This window comes from Harpia harpyja, chromosome 5 (genome assembly GCF_026419915.1).
Source record: "Harpia harpyja isolate bHarHar1 chromosome 5, bHarHar1 primary haplotype, whole genome shotgun sequence".
Taxonomy (NCBI): Eukaryota; Metazoa; Chordata; class Aves; order Accipitriformes; family Accipitridae; genus Harpia; species Harpia harpyja.
The window spans coordinates 5,326,351-5,348,747 of NC_068944.1; the positions used below are offsets into that span (position 1 = coordinate 5,326,351).

At 41.4% G+C, this 22,397-nt stretch overlaps 1 protein-coding gene across 3 annotated transcripts in view; it reads right to left on the reverse strand.

Annotated features, from left to right (window-relative positions):
* Positions 1–22,397, reverse strand: part of PTPN3 (protein tyrosine phosphatase non-receptor type 3) — a 173,843-nt gene that overhangs the window by 113,417 nt on the left and 38,029 nt on the right. Inside the window, exon 1 of one of the 3 annotated variants that reach the window (XM_052788057.1) lies at positions 19,483–19,633. The exons of the other annotated variants lie outside the window; for them this stretch is intronic. The gene's annotated coding sequence lies outside the window, so the exon portion shown is untranslated. Of the gene's footprint in view, positions 1–19,482; positions 19,634–22,397 lie in introns of those variants that run through there. 3 annotated transcript variants of the gene reach the window in all.

A 22,397-nucleotide genomic window follows, 5' to 3' on the forward strand; every position in this document is an offset into this window, starting at 1 on the left:
CAGAGACTTCAAAACATCTACGATCACATCAATTTGTTATCTTCTATCTAATAAGATCAAACTGTTTGCCAGGACCTGCAGTGGCACTGACTGCACATAGCTTTTGCACAAGTCCTTCTCCTGCATGAAGAGATTAGGTAAACAAAAAAAAGAGCAACACTGCCACCCAAAATAGCTAGCCATTTTTCCAATCCCTGCACATGCTTGGGTGTCCTCACTTTAAAAGAAGAAAGAAATTCCTACACACAGTGAAGAAAAAAATAGAGTAAACATAGGACAGTACATGTCCTAGCTTGCAAACAATCTGTGCTTTCTGTTTTTCCATGAGCATTTAAACAGCGTATGCTTTAGACCAGCAAAATCTAAACGTTTACATCTTTACATCCCTGTTAGGCAATTTTTTCATCACCCTACAACATTAACATGCACCTAGTGACCGCAGCGTACCGCACCACAAGGAAACCACTCTGAAAAACATTCATCTAAAATAGATACTCCCGTGTCTTGCCTCCATCGCAAACGCAGTGATCTTTTGGTCAGCTCCTCCCTTTCAACAAATTAATTCACTTAAGCCCCAAAATCGTCAAAAAGCAGCTGCTCGGTCAGCATGCAACGCGGTTCTGGTGCCAAGCTTAGCCACAAGCTGCTGGCTGGCCGGGCAGCCGGGTCCCAGGCAGCACGGAACACCTCCCTGGACCCGGGCAGGCAGAGCACCCTTCTACCATCTCAGGGTGGGCGAGAATATTAGGCCAACTTTTAGGCAAATACCTTCTAAATCTTCTGCCATGAAGCTACCAAAATGATACGCTTATTTTTCTCAGTTATGTGCGCTTTAATTCACAGTGCTGGCAAAGAGATAAGTCTGCCTGTTCCAGTGGCTACAACTGATGTGGACAGACTCAGGCTCTGTTCTGACAGCTGGTGGCCAACTCCAAATCAAGCGGAACATACTGGGAACCTGGAAACCTGAGGCCAGTGAAGGGGATGCCCATGAGAAGGCCGAGGGAAGGTGGCTTGCATTCACAGCGAGCACGAACCATGCAAGCCACGACTGGAGTTTGGGGGAAGTAAAATGGAGCAGGGTAGAGTGGGATTTTTGGGAAGGTGACTTGGTAAAGAGCTGCTTGCTCAACTCCTTTGGGTTTGGTTTTTTGTTTTGTTTTAGGGTTTTTTGGCGTTTTCTTGGGTTGGTTGTTGCCTCTTCAACTCTCCTACTGACATATAGTGCCTTCACAAGTAATTCAAGCCCACTTAGGTGGTTTTTGTTCATTTTTAACACAGCTACCCAACAAATGAGCATTTATAGCAAAGCCTCCTGTTGCTATCTGAAGTAATGCAAGTTTCTTGAACATTGTATTTACAAGCTTGCTAAAGCTCCCATGCACAGCCAGCCTCACAATTCACAGAATTAAACAACCTCCTCTATTATCCACTATATAGCAACTGCTGCTATTTTTCAGAGTTTTAAACTTGGGGGCTAGTTTAGTTTTTACATTTCAAATCACTTAATACACAAGACAAGGCCAGGCATTTTTAAACACACACAAACCAAAGTTTGCCAAGTAGATCTGACATTCCCCAATCCTTCCTATTTCAGCTTTTGTATTCCTGGCTGGCAGGTAGAATATGTATCTACTTCCTGCAAAGCAATCTTAGCATGCTGTGGCAACCGATTACAGAGGAATGCAGGCACTAGGCCAGCATTGGTGGTTTAACTGAAAAAAGCAAAAAAGGGAGAGCTTTGCTTACAGTGCTGAGATCTGGTATCTCTCTCCCAGTTACCCCACCGTTAAGCGCTTTCGGATGGCAGTGATAATGAGGAATGCCTCCCAACAGGCAAATTCCTCCAACTTAAAGTGGGAAGGCTGGGACAGGCAAAGAGGGAGTTGACTGCAGCACCTTATCAGGTCAGGGCTATGATCACAGAACAGTTGGACTGAGAAATAGGACAGAAGTCCACAACCACTAATGCTTTCTTTCCTCAGTGTTTCTTTCACAACCCTGCAATACACCAAAACTATATTTTAAAGGAAAGGCATCAAAACAAGGACTGCTTGAAAACACAATACTGTGTTTCTCATTTTGCTTAAGACTAGTCGATTGACCAAAAGCAAGCAATACAGCAAATCAATAAACAAAACAGCTCATTTCACTGGAAAGAACTGATTGTCATGAGAGCTTTAAAGGAGAAATTAATTTGAAATCAATTCTTCAAACAATGTTGTCAAGCTTATTTTACCTCATTAACTGAATAAAGGAGATTAACAACTTGATTTTGAAAGCTATTAGCTAAACCTTTATATAGATTTCTAATATTTAAGCTTATGCTGTGATCAGTAACAAAGGCAATGACCCCTATTCCAGATTGCCTACCCTAAATTACACCTGTGTAAAAATACTCAGCTTAGCTTATTTAATCTTAATTGCTTTCCTGGTGCAAAATGTACCTTGTCATGACCAGGTAAGTGGTCTGCTTGCCCACAAGAGCTTTCTGAATGCGACATCAATATTTACACATGCTGAATGCACTCAACCCCCACCTGATCTTTGGAATCAAAGTACAAATTCTGGCCTATGCCACATATACTTTCCTACCATTAATATAACCTAGAATTTCACCTAAACAAGTTTGTCCCTTGCAAAAACAGGGTGGGGATTCAACTTCAGCACGTAACGGGAATTAACTGCCAAATCTAGCCAAAACTTCACCGAAATTGATAAGCAAGGCATCTAACCTTCAACCAGGGTAAATTCATGCAGTAGTACAGTCCCCCTTTTGAAGCAATATGACAAGAACAGGAATCCTTTCAAAGTAAAGGCAATTTGCAAGACTAGACAGAATAAGCGGTAGAACAGTTTTGTTGGGGACTGAATGCAACAACAGGCTGGTTGCCTACTCTGAGCCAGCAAATGCAAAGCAGCCAAAGAGAAGCTCAGCAGCATGCTTGAAAGGGAAGTCTAAGAGAACTTCATAGCAGAGCTCTGGCTGAGAAGCAGTTCAAAACCTTGAGGAAAAAAAAAAAACAAAAAAAACCCCACACCCACAAAAGGAACACCTCCTGGTTTAATTCTTATTGTGTTCACGAAGAAAGGGCTCCCCTTTCCATAAATTTCCAAATCATTATATCAGATGATGTTCAAATGAAAAAATAAATCGGAACCGATAAGGCTAATTGAATCAATGATTAGTGCAGGCTCTGAAGAGTATAAGGAGTTTCAAGTAGAATAAGTAGAAGATCAGACATGAAAACAAGTGCTGGATCAATAAAAGCATAATGGGATAGGTTGGAACAAAGCAAACAGTAACGAGTATGACAGCAATGCAGAGAGTGGAGTAAGAAGAAATTAGATATGATAGTGGAGGGAACTTATCTGGTACCTTTAAAATAATGAATAAAGTTTGTTCCTAAGAACTAGATCAGAGCCAGGCAAAAAAAAAAAAAAAAAAAAAAAGGATTTAGGATGGGTGATGTCCTCATTTGTACAAAATTCCTACTAGCACCATTAAAAAAAAAAGTGAGGGTTTAGACCATCAATTACTCTGAAATACGAGACAGGTTTGGGGTGGGGTTTTTTTGTTGGGGCTCTGGCATTTGTTAGGGTTTTAAATACTCTTTGAAATTTCAGCATTTTTTGTGGGTTTCCCTTCATAAATATTAGATAGTATGATTTCATGCTGAGCCTGAAACGTTTCCTTGACAGCACTGCTTTTTAGTCCTAGTCAAACAAAGTTATCTGCACAGTTGGGTAAGGATTCAGATGCATCTCATTCAACTGTTTGGCCTTCTCTTACTGCTGAATTTGTCCTCTTTTTATCCAACATTACTCAAATACATAGTGTACAGACAGCTGACTAACACTGACCACATATGCACCTTACCTTCTGTGCCAGACATGCACTACTACACTTAAATACAGATCTTAACGTCTTGTTTTCCAAACAGATAAAGGTTTGACCTGCTGAAGTATAAAATATTTTGTCAGCATTCACTTTTAATGCTTCCAGACTAATTCCTCAGCTCCACTCTGTTACCATCCCCAGAAAGATGAAGAGGAAGGAAAGAAAAGAGAAGGAAATGAAAACCTCAGAAGAACAAAGATGACATCTCTGTCCGGCAGCATCATCACAACCATCGTCACAGACCATACTAATTACTTTCTTCCACCCCAAGCCTCCAACCATATTTCAGTATACAACAGTTTAGCAAACTATTTTCCTCCTACCTCCAAGGACTTTATGTTCAATCACCAATATTAAAACATTAAGGAAAAAACTGGCAATATCATCAAAGACATACAAAATTAAACTAGTACACTGTAGCGTAGTAAGCTTGTAAGAAAGGTGTAGATGTGTGGACTATGTGCATTCTTACTTGAGTAGGTTAAATCAGAGGAATCATACTGTAATTTGCTCCATAAGAAAAACAATATTAATTTAACTGTTTTGACTAATTAATCAAACATTTGGAAGGCAAAGAGCAGGACATCAAAACAGGTGAAGTTAAGTCCTTATGAGGCTGTAGCACCTTTTCCTAAATTTATGAGTCTAGCTACTACTGAATAAGTTTATTCCAGTTCCCTCTTCATCAACTTTACTGTTACCAAGTCTAAGAAATTTAGTATTAAAATACAACTCTCATTACAAATGCAGTAAAGAAAGGATTAAAAACGTTTATGAGCAAAGGAGTCATGTATCTTCTGGAATAATACTGAAAGCCAAAATAAAGGAAATTAAAGGAAGAAAAGATAAAAATTAATTTTGGTTTATTACAGCCAACTAAGACATCATTTGAAGCACTAATTAAGAGCAAAAAAAAAAAAAAAAACCCACCAAACACTAAACCCAAAACCAAACCAAAAAACACCTGCGTCTATTTCTGGGTAAAACATACCTTTTTCAAAAACTCAAACCACAGGTTTCAGGTGGCCACTTTCCTCTGGTTTCCAGCCATGCACACCTCCAAAACTGGACCACAAACTAGGCTCTAAAACTGAGTTTGGAAGCAATTCCCAGCCTTGCTGGGTCTCCCCCCACTCCCCGAAGAGAGCGGCTCCAGGGTCCCAAACCCCAGCACACCCCTGCCCACGCCGTCAAACCGTGCCATGCTGCTGCCGCTAAAACCGAACGCGGACGTTCAAGCAACTCGTTAACCACACGGCCAGAATTCCCCGCCAGCGCAGGAGAAGCAGGTTCACAAACAACGCCAAGAGATGGTGTTTCCAGAGCACCCGCGAGGTGTGCTAACACAGGAGGTTCGCAGCCTCGTCGCCAAGAACAAACCCCAGGAGAATCCTGGGGGCTGCCTGCCTGGAGAAAATGGACTCACCACCAGTAGTGGGCATTTAAAACCACCGACTGCTTTATTTTAGGGCTAGTCCATTTGAGGACCTTTTCCCTCCTTTCCTTCCTGCCCCGCCAAGGGAAGCCATCACCAAAATTACTATATTTGTAATTGTGCAAACAGTAGTTAATTATAAATCTAGCAATCAATACAGAAAGATGACAGCACGCCAGTGCCTGAAGCGGTGCTATCTGTTTGAACACGGTCTGTGATGACTGCAATTATGCTAAGGAGTCAGGGAATGGTAAGAAACGTCTACATCAAACATCTCTTCTTGCAGACAAGCACAATGGAAACACCTTGGTCCCCACTTCAAGAACAGGTCCTAAAGTGGTAAGGTGTCGGGGGGAAAAAAAAAGGTATGGTTGATCTAAACACAAGGGAAAATAAATACATTAAACAATAAAAGAAAAAAAAAATCAACAGCAACAACACAAGAGGTAAAAAAATAGAAAGTTTTTACTTAAGAGAAATGCTGACCTTGTAACAGTTTTTTTCCCTGCTGAAATGCTTTTACTAAGACAATTGCCACGGTTTCCCATTAAGGCTGGGGGGGGGGAGGAGAGCCTAAGAGCAACAGCCAAATTCAGAGGTAAGGGAGAAGGAGTCATTATAAAACAGGCTTATTAAGTATATCATATATATGTATTCAGCTTTGATTGCAAGGTATCCAAACAGTTTGATTGAAACAGTATCCAAAAGCTGCTAAACAAACTTAACCCAAATTATAACTTAGCCAAGTAGTCCCTACACTTAATTTCACATGCATGTCAGTCACAGGTTAACACATAAGGTTTTGAATATTTAAGTATTTTTTTCCATGAAGTAGCTTACAGGACTTTGTTATCTCCAGTAACAGATACTTAAGTTCAATTCCGAAATTCAGGTCTAAATTTTTAGGTTTTCTGCTGCATTGTACACATTTCATGTATTATACATTCAGACATCACCATGCTAATACAGATCTTAGGATTATTTCCTAACCCAGTGCACAGCAGAATTTCCTTGGCAAAATTTGAAAGGCTAGTTAGCATGGTGTTACAAAGAATGTCAAAAGAGTACATTGACTTTTGAATGATTTCTACAATGAACTGCTGGGACAAAACCAAAAAGACTTGCTGCAGGAAGCCCAACCACTACAGCTGGTTATTTTGGAAGAAAGAAAAACAGAAAAAACCCAACCAACCAAACAAACAGGATTTGTCTACCTCAAAGTGTCTTGAAACATATATATCTCCACTATTTATAAATTTGTCTTAACATGCTCAATTTGTTCTGCAACAAATATATATCAATATATATATTATGTGTCTATATATACACACACAGAGCCATAAAATCATCTTCATTCAGGCATTCATCATTTACATATAACAAATAATAAACCAAAAAAAGGGTATTTGGTACTACTAGTCAAATGCTTTCTGATAATATTTGAAACTAGGTTTTTAAACACTACTCTAGCAGCATGGTGTGCATCAAGCAGAATCCTATAGGAGGCAGCTTGACTGAGAGCTCTTTCCTCGTTTTAGACTGCTGTCATATAAATAAAAATAACTGAGTATCAGTATTATAGTGGTTTCTCTAACATAGAACAACAGTGTCAACTCCCTTAATAAGGGTATCGTTGTGTGGTGGTAAAATTTTGCATTGGTGGACTGACTGACCTCCGACATTTATTTTTCAGTGGAATAAAAAATTATTACTTTAACAAGATTAATGTTATTTTCATTCAGCCATCACCAATATTTTAGAAAAACATGGCTATATATGACCTAGATCATAGAAAAATCTAGGTTGGAAGGGATCTCTGGAGATCATCTGGTCTAACTGTTCTTGAAAGCAGGGCTTTAAAATAGATTTTTCCAAGGTCCCATCAGGTCAAACCTTGAATATATCCAGCAAGAAAGAATTCACCACTTCTCTAGGCAACCTATTGGAGGGTTTAATAGTTCTCAAGGTAAAGATTTTTTTTTTTCCCTTCTATCCAGGCATCTAATTTAAAAACAAACAAATAAACAAAAAAAAAACCCAAACCAAACAAAAAAAAACCACAAAAAAACACAAACAAACAAAACAACACAAACCCCCTCCAAATAAAAGAAGGAATAAACAGGTAGTTTAGTACACTAACAATTTCCTCCTCGAATTTCAACATACTAACCTAACGTATCCCATTGTCCGATAATATAGTTTAAGCATGAAGTGAAGACTGAAATCTCTGTATTGCAGAAATTATCCAAGACTGGACAACTGTCATGTCTTAACACTAGCAATGCAGCAGGAACTGACAGGCATTAGAAGTTAACGTCTGCAGAATATTTATTTAAAGTCACTACAGTTTATAATATATGTAACTGCTCAAGTTATTTATTTATTATTGAGTAATTTGGTAACACATCAGTGATCCCTTTTGGTGGCTACCTCTGGCACCGTTCACTGTCCTACTGAGTCGCACAGGCACGTCAGGATGCCTCTGAAGATGTACGTACTACTACTCTCATCTCTTATGATCCTAGACTGCCACTTCTCCAAGCCTGAGCTCTTCCTCTCTTCTGCTCCCAAATCCCGAGCCTTCAAGTCCCACACATGCTTCCATACTGCCAGTCCCCTCTCTTGTCTTGCCCAGCCGTTAGTTAGAGGATGTAGAGTGAGGCAACATAGGTAGCGGTTGAACCCAAGTCAAGCACCTGCTTGCTCATTAGCCTGTGGGCAAACCAACATATACACTTGCTGAGCCTCACACTGAAGCCCTATCCTTAGGGCAGGCACTAACCTTTTTATATAATTCCCAGCTTGATGTCTTTAAGACATCTCAATTTATTTTTTTAATATAAAATACGTTGAAACTACCCAACAGATTCAGACATTACTGGAGTAGGGATAGACAACCAGTATGCTCTTTAGGCAACAAAACAGGCTCGGGAGTTGAACGTTCATTTGATTCAATGTTGTTTTAGGTCACCTGACAGCACATCAAAGTTAAAAGTACTGAAGAAACAGAAACTTTCACCTTGTTTACTTGTCACACATCAACAGCCAAAAGGGATCTCAACAGATGGAAAGGAAGGACACTAATAAAGCCAGGCTTGTCACGCTGTCGGACCTTATCTGCTGGCAAGAGGCACAGTCGCCAATTGCCTGGAAGCTGCCATCTAATCAATCCAGTAAAACAGGCTTTTTGGTTTTTTTTATTACCCATGTTAAGAGTTCAACTTTGCCTTATAAGGTACAGTAAATGGTTGTAAAGCCAGTTTTTCTCCTCACTGCCAGAAAGAAAAGCAAACGAGCTTCAATGAACCATGCGAGCCATCTCTAACCAAGAAAGGCCATTACACAATTTTGGGTGTGTGCACCTGGCAGCTGAGGACCATCGATGTGCACAGGACTGACCCCGTGCTGCAACCATCCACACAACCGAGATGACACCTATGGGAACGCTGTCTTCAGAGCTCCTGTAGCATTTGGCCTACAATCTACTTCTGTAGAGAAAGTTGTAAGGATAAGCATGTTATTAATTAATTATTAATACTTGGGCTTAGAAGTAATTTTACTTAAGTAGTGGAGGGGATAAAAGCAAGTTTGGCATTTAAGTTAATGTGTTCTGTTTACAAATATTTGGGGGATGGGAGGCAGAGGGAAAAACAGAGGACACACCAAAAAAAAAAAAAGCTACTTTTGCCTTTGGTAAACGAGGTGATAAAAGCGCTACAGCATTGGGCACTTGGTAGACTAAGCAACATGCAGATTTATTGTCTTCATAAAAGCTTAACACAGCTTGTATTTGTCTTTGGCTGCTTGCTTTGACACCCAAAAGAGAAATTTTAAACCAGTTCTCTTATAGTGAGAAAGATTTACTTCCTGGGTAGTTAGAAAAAAACAAATACAGATGACCCTAGCACACAACATGATACTACTCCAAGTCAGTCAAACATAGCACACTCCGGTTAACAAGTAACAGAGTTTGTAACTGATAATAGTAACAAAATCGCTTGCTCTTGAGAGTACCTGATGACAGAGCTAACTTTAGACCCCAGTACATCAGTTTGTAGAGGCTCACTTGTTAAGACTGCAGTTCAATTCATTAATTAATCTCAGCAGATGCTATTGGAAAAGTATGTTATCCATCAAAACTCCTTTTAATAAAGTGTCAGAGTCCTCCTCCACAATCTAAGGAAAATGGGTAACACGTTATGAGTAAGCTTGGTTTCCTATATAAAAAGATCACAACCCCTCTATAATCATTTTGCTCCAAGAGGATGTTGTATTTTTTGAAGAAACATTATTTATACCATGTTTTCAGAATCAAGAATTCAACACAAATAACAGGAAGTTATTCTAGTGATGAATTACCTTTATTACTACATCTATTCTGAATGTACCCAGCTTCATATTCCACTGAATCATGCTGTTTGATTGCCACAAAACCTTTGATTGCTCACAAGTCAGATATATCTGTTTAGAAACCAAGTACAGTTAGATAAGTGACACTTACTGTAAAACCAAATGTACCGCTATCTCAGGATCTGAAGCCAATATAATCAGCTCACTATAAATTAACATGTAATAAACAGGGTTTACCAATTTACCACAGATTTTAAACAACTCTGTAATTGTGTTCTGTTCATATTGATAAGGAGAAATAACTAATTTTACATTACAGAACAGAGTTAAGCGTAGTACTTCTACCACATCAAAATGCAAGAATTTCACAATTAATAAAAGAAAAAAAAAAAAAAATCCCGCAATGAAAGAGGCAGGAATGTGTTTCAGCAGCCAGGCCACAGTGCAAACCTGGAACAGGGCTTCCAGCGGTTTTGCTCTAAAGTCAGGTAACAAAACAAGCAATCAGTGGAAAGAGGAAACAAACTTCTTCCTAGAATGCTCAGTGAAACACTTGGATAGAAAAGAGCAAACAAAGAGTCTCCCATCTTTAGCTAAGGAGTTAGAAATCAAGTGTGTAAATTCACCTTCACATTATGTAATATATGCATAAGAAATTAAATCTCTGAGGAAATGGGGGAAAAGTATTCAAAGCACTGTATTTGCACTTGAGCATTTACCAAACATGTGAAGCTTGTGTCAAAAGGGTAATATCACATAGCCCTCCCTTACTAGTAAGCACATAGATAGTTTCACTACAATAAGATGTCAAAGATCCTATGCTGAACACAACTGCATATTTGTAAATAGCCAGTTGGGGTGTCAACGTGCTGCTGAATTATTGTATGGTAATGTACCAGAAAAGCACATGCTATTAATAAAAGTTGTCTGTTACCATTACACTGGTGGATAGGTGTTTGTTTCACACTTAGAAAAAAATGTGATGTTGCAAGCCTACGCATTCAGCTACAACAAAAGTATGACGCTCCCTATTCATTCCAGGGAGATACTACCTGATATACGCAGTAGACTGGCTAGGAGCAGAATGCCGGTAGGCAATTAAGTGCTTCTTAATTGAATAGTAACAGCATGCTCACATGCGCCATCAGTTATTTGGTACCTTTGGTCAAAGGTACCGCATATCAGGACAGAATAAATGAAAAGTTTATTAGTTTTCAGACAAATATTTAAAGTCATATCTGCTCAGAAAAGGCGTAAGACAAAAGAAAACACAACCTTTCCCATTATTAAACACTGAATCATTTCCTAGTTACCAAAAAAACACTGTGTTCCCCTTAATCCTGGAGCCTTATCAGCTCCCAGGTGCCAAATCACCAGCTTCCTTCAGATAGATATCTTTTTATCCAGGTGTGCATTTTCAATATGAATAGGAAACATACATAACCAAAACTGGAAAATTAACTTAAAATCCACTGAATTTAATGAAAGGAAAGCTACAATTAAGACAGCTGCTTTACTACAAGAATATTGCTAGGGAGTTCTGAAATCTGTCAGGGATTTTTGGTCTCTTGCCACATCAGTAGTGTGCCCTGACTGGTGCGGTCCCACAAACTCTCCCTCAGCTTATGAAACCTTCTGGCAACAACTTCAAAGAACAACTGTGTTGCTGAAGTCAAACAAATCTGAAAGCAAGAAGAATCAGTTGCTGAAGGTTTGTTGGTTTTTTTAATAAAAAAACCTCCACAATGGCTGCAAATATAAAAAAAACCCCACACTTGTATATTAACAGTAGCTTTTAATAAGACTGCACACGTGAAGTACAGTATCACAAGAATTTTCACAGTTGAAGAGTTGCCCAATGTTTGCAAATCTGAATTTACTCAGTGACACCTCAAACTGCTTATTACTTTCAGAGTAAAATGGAAAGTATTGATTATGCCACCAATTGTTTCCACAATTATAAATTGTAAAAAAATAATTTGTAATTATATCACTGGCTTTCAACACTGTAACAGCTATCAAATGCTGCTTATGTCCACAAGCAGCCTAAGCTGTGTTGTTCTACTATTGCTTTTTTTAAATTATTTTATTAAATACATGGACAATTTAAGTTTTTAACCAGGTATTCAAACTCACACATGACTAAATTCTTAGCAACTTTTTCAGATGTCACACAAAACAATTTATATTTACAGAAACATGCTTTGAAGGCAAAAAGGTTTATGATCCTTAATAAGATAGGATCTCTCTGTAAAAAGATTCCCAAAAGACATGATCTCTTTTCAAGCTAATCCTGGATAGAATAACGCACAAGATGATTTTGAGAGTAGCTTATGCTCTACCCAAACTAAAGTTCACCAATGCGTTTCCATCAAGTGAAAATTGTGACACTATTTTTACCAGGCATCTGAGAAAGCCATAGTTGAAGGTCGCAATGGGCAGAAGAGAGACCAAAATTGCAGCTGGGCTTACTGTATCATTCAAGTTAACAGAAGGACGGTTCTAATAAATAATTTTATCAATTCATGAATGAACTGAGAGAATGAAGATTTAAAACTAAGTTAGGCATGCGCAAGGGTGGAGATCTTCATCAAACAACAATAGTCCAGAGAGTACCGTGTGAAAGAGCAAACTATCAGAGTTCAAGAATTTTATCTTCTTAAAGCCTTCTGATAATTAACAAAATCCATTGACACACTGGACCCAAAAATAAGAAGCCAGGGACATGAAAAAAGTTTGAACTATACCATAACTATGGAGTTAATACACACTGCAGGCCAGGATGTTAGCCAAATTTTTTAAATGAGTTTCCAAGGTGCTTTAATAAATCTTTGCTGAGATATATATAGATATATATATACACACATGACTTGAAGTACGTGGCAAAAATAGAAATTGTCCCATCCTATAACAACCACTGAAAGCCAATCAGGACAACCTGTGCTCACTAGGTTGCTGAAAAACACCTTTCTTTCCTATAGTAAACATGGACTAACACATTCTGAAATAATATGAAGATAAGGCAAGCTGTACTTTAGCATGTGCTAGCTGATCTTCAAGTCGACCAAAGTACAACCTGCTTTATCTACAGACTAGAGATCTTTAATATGTTATTTAGAACATTAGCAACACTTTCAAGAAGTTACCCTCTTCCAGACAAACCACTAGCATTGAAGCAACCACAGCAATCAAAAAAATCCTTGCATGTGCTTAACTTCAGGTACATGTCCAAGTTTGCCTACAACCAAAAGCTGTGCCTCTACCTGTACCATTATAGTTCAAGAAGTGCAGTCCTTTCCCATCTAGGTAAGAATATGAAAAAAACAGACAACTGCAAAAATTATGAAAAGCATTTTACACTGATACAGATGTAAAAATAGGAGCCAACTGCACATATACATCCAATACCTGGGATAAAAATAAGCAGCTTTAAAAAAAAAAACACCAAAACTCAGTGAAAGAGCAGAGACCAGACCTCTGCATACCCAGGGTCAATCCCTGGGAGATGCCCCATGTTGAACAACAGGATCCATATTCACACAACTGTAGGCAAAACAACGCAAGAACAACACTACAGTACAAAAGCCCACGCGTATACAAGTCACAGCTCAGGCTCCCAGCTTTGATTCATAAAATGCGTCACTCCACAGAGCGTAACTGTATCACATAACTTGCTAGGGAAATAGCCATGGTTACTCGCCACAGTTTGGTGTTACGAACCGCTTGCTCTCCATAACGCTACATACACCAGATTAAAATCTGTCTGGGGGTGGAGGGAGAGGACAGCGGGAAATCAATGAACAAGATGTCAAATCGTAACTACTTTCATACTTTGCAAACAAAACAGCAATTGACTTAGTAGTGAAATACTTCACTGGTGATTTCAGTTGCTTACAACTGCTTTTTTTCCAAAGCTATTTTTTAAAGTCTTGTTTAGGTTAAAAAAAAAAAAGACAACTGGTTAATAGTGTAACTAATAAATGACTTAAAAAGAAAAGGAGCTTTTTCTTCTTACAATACAAAAAATGAAAAGGTAGCTTTACTGTGTGCACATGCCATGTTTTACTTGTTATTTAAAACATATTGTTGAGGCATCCAGCCTTGGTTAGTACTCCTGGCATCTGTCAGAATTACTAAAATTAAAGCTGCTACCAAACCATTGTAACCGCATTTGCCAGCTACAAAGGTTGAAGCATTTGATTTCACACCAATTTTACCATTTCTTCTCTTTCAGAAGATAAAAAAATAAAAGTGAAGCACACTTTAGTATTGTCCACCTTGCCATTTCAGAAATGAAATCTTTTAGCTTGTTTGAAAGGTTATGTGAACTTAAAGGAAACGTACGTAATTAGTTTTGTATTACATTACAATGGAAGAGCAAAGTAGAGTTAGAATCACTTTCCGTACATCCAGTTTTCTTCTTCTTGCAGAGAACTTAAAAGTATATTGTTTTCACCTCAAATGATAAAAAACCTCTCCAACCCGTTGTAAAATGTTACCGCCCACTCTGATAACACACACGTACAGGTTTGAATTAAGGACTGGCTTTTGCTTCCATTTTTCATTAATTTCTATGAGCAGCATCACTAAACTTTAGTGGGGAAGTTCTAAAAAGAAAAACAAGAGATTCCTACGACTGGTATGTTACTGCCTTAACACTGCACAGTATTGACTAAGAATAATTATCTAACCAGCTCAGAGCGCACAAGCCACTAGCTTGAATTAAGAAGATAAAAGCTGGTTCTTGACAAAGATGATAGAAAGTAGGTGGCCGTGACAAGGGTTACTACGTTACGTCTTGAAACATACTGATCTGGTCAATACAAGCAAGCATGCAACATACTACTTTGGCTGTATTTCTACTTTGTGATGCAAGGAAAAGTATCTGTTTCACTTTTGGCGACACACCACCTTTCAAAAAGCCCCAAATTCCTTCTGCTAGAAAAGGGATTACGACCACTTATCTTGAAGAGCTCCTTTCAATTTCAGATTCTGAAAAACACAGTTTCCTCGGCAGGGCTTTTAGTCATACTTCAAAGTTTGGGACACTCTCTCTCTCTCCCCCCAACATACGTTGCTGTAAGCGTTTGTATGAAACCTAAACTTGCCAAGAGAGGGAACTGATGAAATTACAGCCAATATGGCAGATTAACTTACGCCTGTACCATGTGCAAGCTTCACTGTTTCTTGTCATGTCTGTGTTGTCTGTAAAACGGCTTTACTTATCTACTATTCTTTAAACTTCATATCCAAGAGAGATTTGCGGAAGTTTAACAGGGGGAAGCTAGTTACAGAAATCAACCAGATTAGCCCAGTCCTAATGATCTTCATTTCAAACAGATGCAATTAGGATAATGTGCTGGCTTCGGACTAAGGGCCCTACAGCCCGCAGAGATCTACCACAGCCCTTATGCAGTAATACGCTCTCCTGTTAAATCAATGGTGAGGCTTCTTGGACAGAAGAACTGCATTTATTAAAAGGAGAGGTGTTGATATTCAATGAAGACGCATGCTGAGACAACATAGCAAGGCCACGTGAGAAGGCACTCGTACCGTGGAAGTGTGCCAGCCAAAGCTGGAGGAACTCTCAGAACAGTGAAAAGGCAGATACATTTCTGCCTGAACCTTTTCCAAATTTTCCTGGAAACCGATTTAAAAATACCTCACATCTTATTGAGGAGTGCCAGATGGAGAATCTGTATTCCAAACGTATGCCCAGAGCCCAGATTTTGCTTGGACTTCTCCAACTTGCAAGCCAAGAGCACACGGGACTCACCAGATGAGCAACAGTACAGCAGTGCACCGAGCATCTATGAGGTTGTGAAGTTTCTCTTGAATCTTCCTGGCCCAGCAGATGGGAACCCTTTCTTTCCATTACTCATGTGCAACATTTAGAAATCTAAAACATAAAATCTAGCAGTTAGGCATGACCAGTGGTTTCGGCACAGTTCAAGTGACTGAATTATGTAAGGAAGTATCAGAATTTTCCTTAGGGAGAAGACTCTTCAAGATTTTGAATGCAGTTTGCCAACAGGAGGAAAAATAAAGACCAAAAAAAGCTTTATAAAAAGTAAGCTATTGGAGAATGTTTTCTATAGTATCTGATTTCCTAGCATTTCATGAAGTATTTTCTGTGCAGGGATATGAAAAGAAGAAAGAAAAGGAATACAAAGCCCTATACAGGACGCCCGAGTAAGTTTCATATTACAATGTTAATAATAGAAGTAAGAACCCAGTAAGGTTCAGTACATGCTGATATGAAGGCAACGGTATCTTAGGATATGGGGAGATTAGAATAAATTATCTCAAGGTAAGTCAGGATGGAACTTGCAGCACATCTGTTACTCCACTCCAACTGCCTCTGCGCCTGCTCTTTCCCCTCAGTAAACACCCCGACAGAAGAATAACTTACCTCCCATTAATTCACACTTGTCATGAGGTAAGACCGTACACACCTTCTGATTTTTAGGCCTTGATAACAAGAAAACACTACAGCTCATGAAAAGCATCCAACTCCAAAACAAAAATGCAGGCAGAGTGTTTCTGCCTGATACTGACACTTCCATGTAGCCTGGACTAAGTTGCCTAAACCCTGCCTTTCCTGTGGGCTTAAGAGACAACCCCAGTTCAGAATTGCCTGTTGATTGATTTAGGTAGCTTCCTACTCAAGTGAAAGCCATCCCATGTTCTAGCCCAAGGTATCTAATGCTCCCTTCAGGGGCTGAAATGTCTGGCTGGTGGTGAGAATCCATAGCTCTGACACCTGCAAGCTGGATGTACTAGTGCTCATCAACATTGTGCCAATCCCCCTTGTTGACTAACCCCGTGCACTTAACACCGTAGAACAAGATATACATTGCACTGCTACACAAAGGTAGCCAGAAGATAAGAGAAACCAACACTACAAGCTAACATCAACTAATATGAGGAGGACTTAAAAGAAATAATTTTTGCCTCGTATACTCAAAGCTGTAGTTTTGGGAAAACAGCTGAAAAATGTTGTTCTCTCGCTTTTCCACTTTAGTGCAAACTTTTCAGTAGATGACCACACGCTGTTGCCTCTGACGGCAACCAGTTCTCAACTTCATGGTTATAAAGCTTACAGAATTGTTTCTCACTCAAAAAAAACCACACCACAAAGTTCCTACAAAACTTACAATGCACATTTACCGTATTTAAAATAATATGGTTGTCAACAGCACTCCTCATCACCATTAACCTTCAGTTTACTTTTAACTGCTCGATTTGTAGTGAACAAATAGCCCTATGTATAGATGCCAGTACGACAAATACTATTTGTGAACACACAAAGTGACAAAATAGAAGAACTGCTCACTGTTCCTGCATTTAGTCCACCCTGGAGAATTTAACGTGACTTCTGTACACAACACTTTCGGTGTCATGCCTACGTAAGGTTAGTCTTTTAGCATCTATGTAAAGCTACCATTTACTCATCAGTACAAAAAGTACTAAGTCACAGCTTAGAAATGTATGGACAACTGTCTCTACTATAATACTGACTATTAAAAAAACCCACTCAAGAGCTTTAGAAATTAGTTGCTATTTTAGATGACTGGACTGGATGAAAACAAGATTTATCACGTGACAAGCCAGGAATGTATGCAAGAAGGTGATGTTACTACCACACTAGCTTTTTCATTATCATCTTCTGCATTAAGCATATTACACCAATAAAACAAATTGATAAATTACAAAGCAATTATGGAGCTTTCTGGATATGCTATTAAATTACAAAGTTCACTTAACTATAGTCTTATTACAGTCTTAGTTTGTACCAAAAGTATTTTGGAGGCATAGGGGTAAAAAGTTAAGTACTGTACAGTACAACATGTTACTGTGATATTACTCAAAATTTCTGTCCTGAAATCATGAACTAACTGTCCCTGTCTTAGAAGTGATAATGGACACATAAGAAATGCTTATTAAATCGCAGAGAGATATGACAAGTGTTACGAGTTTTTCCAGGAATCTACTGCCAGCAATATTAGAGTGTTTAATGAAACAAAATCAATCTTATCAACACAAGCTGGTTCTTCAAATGAGCTGTTCTGTTAAGTGTACTTAGAAATATGTGGAATATTACGTTTTTTCTTATGAACAAAAAACCAAAGATGTATTAGACATTTGTCACCAACCCATCAAGACATTTTTGCCACAAGATAGTGCCAGAGAATGTCAACATCATAAAAATTTAGTATTTGTATTTCATTAGCAAGTTTTTCTGGATATGGTAATTAAACAGACCTTTCTTCCCCACATTCCTGCTTGTTAACGGTTTACTTTACAATCAAAACTGCCCAGGTAATGGGGACAATTTGTTTCTTCTACAGAGTAGTTTCAGATAAACTACAAAAAAAAAAAAAAAAAAGAAAAAGTGAAAGAGCAACTCCCCTCCAAAGCTAAGTAAGTATTCCACACATCTAAATTCACTTTTTATGAATAACTTTTCTATGCAATACTGTGCAGAATTAGTACTTCAGAAATATATATATATATTTCTACCAAAAAGACAGTTTTGGATGATCAAAGTAGCAGTACTGGTATTTAATATTATCAAAGTACTGATTTGTTCAGATTTCTATTACCTGGGTATTAGAGCAGTAGCAATTTGTCCAACAAGCTGTACAGCCACGAGGGAAGTAACCACCCTAGCAGGGAAAACCAAAAAAAACCTGTATCTTCGAAAGAGAGGAAAGCAACAGAAGGAGAGGCTGACTAACTACTTCAGATAATCTCAGTAAAGAGAGGAAATGAGAAATGCTATAAGATGAACGGGAATTTTATATTAAAAGAAATACCATCATCTACTGCCATTGCATGTTTCACCAACAAGGTAACTTGGTTTCACACTTCATATATATATATGTTAGATATATTATGGATATAGATATGGATAAACTATGTATTGGAGATTTTTCTATCTGTAAGTCGGCACCCGAAATGCTGAAAGCAACCACTGTGGAGACCCGGCAGCCTTCGAGGTGAGCTACCTCCCGACACATACAGTACCACAGACCGCTTATCTCCGGGCTTTCGGTTCTGAGCCCTTGGCAGACCCGTGCCGAGCAGCCGTCCGTCCGTCCGGGCAGGGGCACGGGCGCTCCTCTCCTAACCCCCCCCCTACGGCACCCGGCGCTCGGACGGGCTCCAAAAAAAAAAAAACCCCAAAAAACCGAACTCTTCGGCGAGCTGCTTCGCCAACGTTTTGGGGGAAGAAAAGGTCGGAAGAGGGAAGGAACCAAACCAGCTCTATAGCAGGAGTCGGCAAAGGCAAGCACAGGAGCGAGCGGCGACGGGACGGGACCGGACCTTCTCCGGTGTCCCGTTCCGTTCCCCCCCGCGCCCCGGGGACCCGGCGGTGCCCACCTGCCCAACCGGCGGGCCGCACCGCCCTCACCCCCACTGAAAACACGAGGCGCGGAGCGGGGAACAGAACACGGAGGGACCCCGCGGGGCAGCACGGCACGACACGCTACAAGCTGACAGCCAGCCCGGCACCGCCGCTCACCTTCCCGCTCGCTCTTCCCTCCCCTCGCCCCCGCTCCAGCTCCACCGGGAGCAGCCCTCGCCCCCGCCGCTCTCCCGCGGGGCCAGCCGCCCGCCCGGGCACTCCACCGGCCGAGGAGGAGGAGGAGGAGGAGGAGGAGGAAAGCGCAGAGGCAGCCCCGGCGGCGGCGGCACCACCGCCTCCCAGAGGCGCCCCGGCGGCGCCAACTTTCCCCTCAGCCCGGTTTCCACCGCCCCTCACCGCTCCCGCCGCCGCCCCGCCCGGTACCTGCCGCGCTGCCGCCGCCGCCGTCCCGCTCCCCCCGGGGGCGCAGAAGGCCGTTAAGGCCGTTACGGCCGTTACGGCCGTTGCGGCCGCCGCCGCGCGGACTGAGGCGAGCAGGTGCGGAGCGCGGGACCGCGGAACCGACCCCGCCGCTCCCGCCGCCGCCGGCTCCTGCGCCTGGGCTGGGCGGGGAGGGGCGGGGCGGGGAGGAGAGCCCCTGTTAGCCCGCGCCCGCCCCCTAGCGGAGCGACAGGCCGGGCCCAGCCGCAACCCACCCCCCCCGCAACTCGCTGCTTCGGCTCCACTCGGATGCCCTCGGCACTTTCCGGAAGGGGGAATGGGAGAGGCGGGGTGGGGTGAAGGGAGTGGAGTCACCCCGGTGGAGGGGGGGGGGCTGTTCCCTCCCCTCGCCGCGCATGCGCCCTAGCGGCGGCTTTCTGGCGGGCACCTGTCCCCACACGGCGGCCGCCATGGCGGGCTCGGTCCCGGTCCCGGTCCCGGTCCCGGTCGCTCCCGGGTTCCTCCACCAGCGGGAGGGGAGAGCCGGAGCTGGCCTGCCTGCGGCGTGCGGGCCGTACCTCCTGGCTGCGGGGCACGTAGGAGTCCTAAGGCGCGGCTTCAGAGGTTGGCATGAGATCGGCGGGGCCCGCCTCAAGCCGCTTGAGGCCCAGACCCCGCTGGCAGACTCTGAGAGGAACCTGGTGTCCGCTTGCGTTATCGCCCGGGTTAGTAACGAGGCAAACGCAGAGACTGGCGAAGGTTCGTCAAAGAAAGCGCACCCCACCCACTCGCTTCTGCAGAAGGGAGGAGGACGGGTCTGGCCGCCGGCGAGGCCAGGGGCTGAGGTCCCCAGAAGGCATGGGGAGGAGCGCCGGCCGTGCCTCCCGCTTTCTTCTCGCCTTCCTACTTCTTACAGGGCGTGCGGCAGCACCGTGCGGAGGGACTAGCTCAGGTCTCGCAAGCAGTGTAACTGTGTCAGAGTAACTCCACACCCATGCTAATTAACTGAGCCTTTCAGCGGAGCTAATTAACTGAAGCAGAATACTTCAATGGCCAAGAAATCCGGTGGTATGTTTTCTCCAGTGGCAAAGACAGTTGAAGAAATTTCCAGATGCTTGTTCCTGCCCTTGTGGCACAGTTGTGCTAATGCGACTGTAAATGAGATCAGTGAAACAGTCCAGGTTAAGGCATACACAAAAACTCTCCAAAAACGTATGAAACTTGGATGCTGTTTTCCTGATCTATGTCAGCCCCTGTCCTCAGACATCTCTGTTAACACAAATGCAGGGGTGGGAGCTGGGAGAGAATGAACTGCTGTGCCAGAAGGTCGGTGCAAGAGACACAGATCCAGAGAAAACCGGATACATGCCAGAGAAAAGTGTATCAGACTATTCTTTGGAATGGCTATATTGTTTCAAATTCTAAAACTGCCCTTTCCAAACTTAATTTAGGGACCTCTGTGCTGCATTACGTAGTATAAATATGCCTGTAGTGGAGATGTGGCTTTCCAAAATGCAACTTGGCTCTTGCAAATCTGCCGTTCCTTGGTATGCCACTTTGCTGGCTAGTTTGAGTGAAGTAACTTGAAGGTAGCAACTCCAGATGCAGTGAAAGCAGGAGAATGGGAGCCAGTTTGTGCATGTCTACACAGTACTGCCTATCTAAATTCGAGTACTGGGAGAAGCGTAGCCGTATCACATGTTCTCCCACCAGGGACAATGCACACTGCTGCTCAGCATGGCTAATTCACAGGGTTTTTCAGATTTCCTGCAGATTCCTCTGGACAGTGCTGTCTTACGCTCATGAACATGTTCACCTACCCTGAAGAGCAATTTATTCAAAAGTCTTGACTGAGGAAGCCATCTAATAATCTAATCCCTCTTCATTTATAAAAGGTGCATAGACTTAATCTTCCACACATTTAAATCCTAATGAAATATTCAAAGTCGACAGGCTTCATTCTAGTTAACTAGTTCTGAGACTCAAAGTGGGAATAAGTTAATTTGTTAACTCTGTAATGTTCCTCCCACAGTGTGAGAGTATTTAACTCTGAAATGATGGAGTTTGTAAAAAAGCACTGGCATTGCCATCCCAGATCAGCCCGTTAGGTCAGTGTGTTTCCACCAGAATGTCTCCTACTTAATGAGTGAGGATGAGACCCCTCTAACACTTTGTGTGCCGTGGAAGGAAGTTAAACTTCCTTTAAACTGATAGTCTGCATTTTCCAAACAAAGTACTTTGTAAGCAACAGTTATCACCTCTTCCTTTAGAGGGAATGCAGTAAAATGTGCTGCATAACAGATACATGAAGTTAACGCATGGCCAAGGGCCAAGTTGCTGCTCCTTTTATTTAAATAAAGGTTACCACATCTTGCCCTCCACATAGTCCCACGTAAGTCTATAGGAGCATTAATTTAGTGACATGATAACCAATACATTCCAATTAATCATAGTCAGGGCCTGATGACTTTTAGAGATGAAATATGAGTGTATCAGGCATTTTATTTAGTTGTACAATTTGTACGTTTCCAGTAGGACCAAAGCTGTTCAGCGGACAACTCTTCCACTACAACATCAGAAATTATACTTTTGGACCTTGAAGGAAATACGTAATCCCAGTCTTCTCATACGTTAAAACTATTACCTGTTATATTAAGTGCTGTCAGTCATACCAGCAAAGAAGAGCCTCCCCTGCTCTGTTGACTGGGAGTTGTAGATTTAATGGGAACAAACAACAGCTTTCTATTACACACAACTACTTACAGCTCTGATATTCTGTTCTTGGCAAGTACTTTCCCAAATTCCTTGGTTGTATGGAAAGGCAGAGAATCCTATGCTTAAGAGCAGAGAAGAAGAAATGTAATAGCTATGATTGCCACACACAGGATACCATAGGAGCGCTAGTGAATTTCTCCCAC